Source organism: Oryzias melastigma, linkage group LG6, assembly GCF_002922805.2.
Source record: "Oryzias melastigma strain HK-1 linkage group LG6, ASM292280v2, whole genome shotgun sequence".
NCBI classification, from domain to species: Eukaryota; Metazoa; Chordata; class Actinopteri; order Beloniformes; family Adrianichthyidae; genus Oryzias; species Oryzias melastigma.
The window spans coordinates 2,123,751-2,127,795 of record NC_050517.1 but is presented as its reverse complement, the minus strand read 5'-3'; positions in this window follow the sequence as shown (position 1 = coordinate 2,127,795).

Here is a 4,045-nt window from a genome sequence, read left to right as displayed (position 1 = left end):
TACCAACTTATGACAGAAATCACTTATTTTTGTATGTATTACCTACTGTGTTAAATATATCCACCTTCAGCGCAAAACAATAGCGTTAACAAATTAATAGCGTTGGCAAAACGATAGCGTTAGCAAAATTGATATGCTGCAGAAGAATGCACGTCGTCAGTAAAATAATTATATACTATGGCATATATCTTTAATACAGTAATATGATCTTCTATTACAAATATATATTTTTAATACTTACATTTCTAAGTGGCTTGGATCTATGATTGACAGTTAAGTTAGTTTTATATAGCTGTAACACTAGAAGGCGCAGCTTTTGCACTAATTTAAAGCTTCATTTTTAGTGATAATAAAAATGCAAATATACCACAACAGCAATCATTTTTAATCGACCAAGATGGCGGCGCGTGAACAACGCGAGGCTCAGCGTCTCTCCAGATTCTGCTACTTAGTGGTTTTCTACCTACTCCTGACCGGATTACTTGGCCAAAACTGCTCTGCGTTGCTGTCCTACAGCAAACAGGAGCTCCTGGATTTATGGACAAATAACTTCGACAGCCGTATCAACATCCATACCGCCGATCTTCAGCTGACTCCCGAGATCTCCAGAACACCAGAGGCTGCCCACTCCTCCCGGCCGGGCGGAAGTGCACGCAGACGGCGCCGAGAACGTAAACAAAGGTGGGGTAAACGCGGAGGCCGACGAGCTAAGCTAAAGCTAACACCGCACCGGCTCCCACTACCGAGCATTTTCCTCGCCAATGTCTGTTCTTTAGCGAACAAAATGGATGAAATACGGCTTTCCATCACCAACAACAGACGGATAATGGATACAAATGTCACGGTTTTTACAGAAACATGGCTAAACAAAAGTCACCCAGACAATGCTATTGAGCTAGCAGGCCGTCATCTACACCGAGCCGACAGGATACCAGACGACTCCGGCAAGACCAGAGGTGGAGGTTTGTGCATTTATGTAAACAAAACGTGGTGCATGGACTCTACTACTACCGAGAGACACTGTTCATCCAACGTGGAGTTTTTAATGGTCAAATGCAGACCTTATTACCTCCCTAGAGAATTCACCTCCATTATAATCACTGCAGTCTATACCCCCCCGGATGCTAATGCTAAGCTGGCTATGAAAGAACTTCATGCTGCTATTAGCAAACATCAGAAGAATCATCCTGAAGCGGTTTTTATTGTTGCTGGTGACTTCAACCATTCCAACTTGAAGTCAGCCCTCCCCAGATTCCACCAACATGTGTCATGTAACACCAGAGGGGACAAGATTTTGGACCATGTCTACTCCAACGTGTCGGGAGCATACAATACAACACCCCTCCCCCACATTGGACAATCGGACCATCTCTCCCTGTTCCTCACACCTCTGTATTCACCACTCATCCACCGTGTGAAACCCACTGTGAGGACTATAAAAGTGTGGCCAGAGGGGACAGATGCTGTGCTTCAGGACCGGTTCAAGAACACAGATTGGGCCAGATTCAACCACACAGACCTGAACCAGTATGCTTCATCTGTCCTGGACCACATCTCCACCACTGTAGACAGCGTCACCAGCCACAAACAGATCACCATGTACCCCAACCAGAAGCCATGGATGACCCGGGACGTCCGTCTCCTGCTTAAAGCTCGGAATACCGCCTTTAGGTCAGGAGATGTGCAGGCCTACAGTGCAGCGAGGGAATCAAGAAGGCCAAGCAGGCATACAAAGGAAGATAGAGGAACACTTCTCCAACTCCAACCCCGACGTATGTGGCAAGGACTTCAGATCATCACTGACTACAGGACCATCAACCCCTCCCCCACCTCGTCTGACGCCTCCTTCCTCAACGAGCTCAACAACTTCTATGCTCGCTTCGACAGAGGGAATGTGACAACTGCAACCAAAGCAGTTGTGACTCCAGACCACCAACCACTGACTCTTTCCCCGACAGACGTAGGAGCAGTGTTGAGCAGGATTACAGTCCACAAGGCGGCAGGTCCTGATGGGATCCCCGGACGTGTTCTAAGAGCATGTTGTGGAGAACTAGCAGGAGTACTGACGGGCATATTCAATCTATCCTTGGCCTGTGCTGTGGTACCGACCTGCTTCAAATCTACCTCCATTGTACCACTACCAAAGACCTCCAGCCCAACAAATCTCAATGACTACCGCCTGATAGCCCTCACCCCCATCATCACAAAGTGCTTTGAGCGGCTGGTCTTAACACACCTCAAGTCATGCCTCCCCCCCACCGGCAGAACAGGAGCACAGTGGATGCAGTATCCATAGCACTGCACTCTGTCCTCTCTCACCTGGACAACAGAAACACCTACGCCAGAACGCTGTTCCTGGACTTCAGTTCAGCCTTCAACACAGTCATCCCTTCACAACTAATGGCAAAACTCACAGACCTTGGAATTGGCTCCCTCTACTGGACTTCCTGACCAGCCGCCCCCAGCATGTCCTCATCAAGGACAATGATGAGGCTGCCTACAGGGAGGAGGTGGATCGTCTGGCAGATTGGTGTGACATCAACAATCTGCTGCTCAACACAGAGAAGACCAAGGAGCTTATCGTGGACTTCAGGAAGAACGCTGACCCACACGCACCCATCCACATTAAAGGGAAGGTGGTGGAGCGTGTGGACAGCTTTAAGTTTCTTGGAGTCCACATCTCTGAGGACCTCTCCTGGACAACGGCATGCTCCAAGGTGGTAAAGAAAGCTCACCAACGCCTCTTCTTCCTGAGGACTCTGAGGAGGAACCACCTGTCCACCAACATCCTGGTGAACTTTTATTGCTGCACCATCGAGAGCATCCTAACCAACTGTATTACAGTTTGGTACAGGAGCTGCTCTGCTGCAGACCGGAAGGCACTGCAGAGGGTGGTGAAAATTGCCCAGCATGTCACTGGAGCACCACTTCCTGCCATAAAGGACATCTACAAGAAGCGATGTCTGAAAAGGGCAGGAAAAATCATAAAGGACTCCAACCACCCAGCACACGGACTCTTCACTCCTCTGCCCTCTGGCAGGCGTTACAGGAGTCTGCGGACTAAAACCACCAGGTTCCGGAACCGTTTCTTCCCAACTGCTACCACACTCCTGAACTCTGCCTCCTGACAACCTAGCCACAACACCACTCTGTATCTTTTTCTAAATCACTCACAATAACACATGGACTGAATCACCACTACCTGCATACTACCTGCACTTTATATGTTGAATAATTCACCTGTACTGTTTACATACTGTAAATACTTGTTTTATACCCTCTCACTGTTATTTATTCCACTTTGCACATTGTAGATACATATTTATACCTGCTAAAGCACTCTGGATGGATGCAAACTGCATTTCGTTGCTGTGTACCTGTGACATGTGCAATGACAATAAAGTTGAATTCTATTCTATTCTATTCTATTCTATTCTATTTTTAAGCTTTAATTTAAACCATGCTTTGTAAAAAATGAGGGAGTTGGTCCGATTTTCTTTGTGGTTGATGCCTGCATGTCTTACATTGAAACAGCTGCGTTCTGTTTAGTTACATTCCAATGCTACGTTCACACCGGCGTCTGCAACATGTCTTCAAGCGACCACTTCCGATAAAAAGTCTTTGCAAATGCTTGTTTATGCGTGTTTTGGGCTTCTGCAGGAAAAGCCCTCACGTTCTGCATTAGTATTAGTTGACTGTGAATACCATATGGAAAGACCCAGGGGCCATATGCTGTACGACCTTATCTTGCATTTATTTATAACCATAGCTTTGACAAAGTATATTTTAATGGAGAGTAAAATATTGAAAGTTATTTAAAGTTTAAATTGATTTATTCTGGAATATTATTCCTGCCTGTTTTTATTCATAGTAATGTTAAAAAGTTACGTTTTTAAAGTTCTAAAAACGTAGCTTTAGAGTGTTCAATAAATGTTTATCCTGTTTGGCCTGCGACCTAAGGTGTGTTTTAGAGATTGGCCCGTATGTGATTGAGGTTGACACTCCTGCTACAGAGTGCGTTCAAGCACCCCCCCCCCCCCCCCCC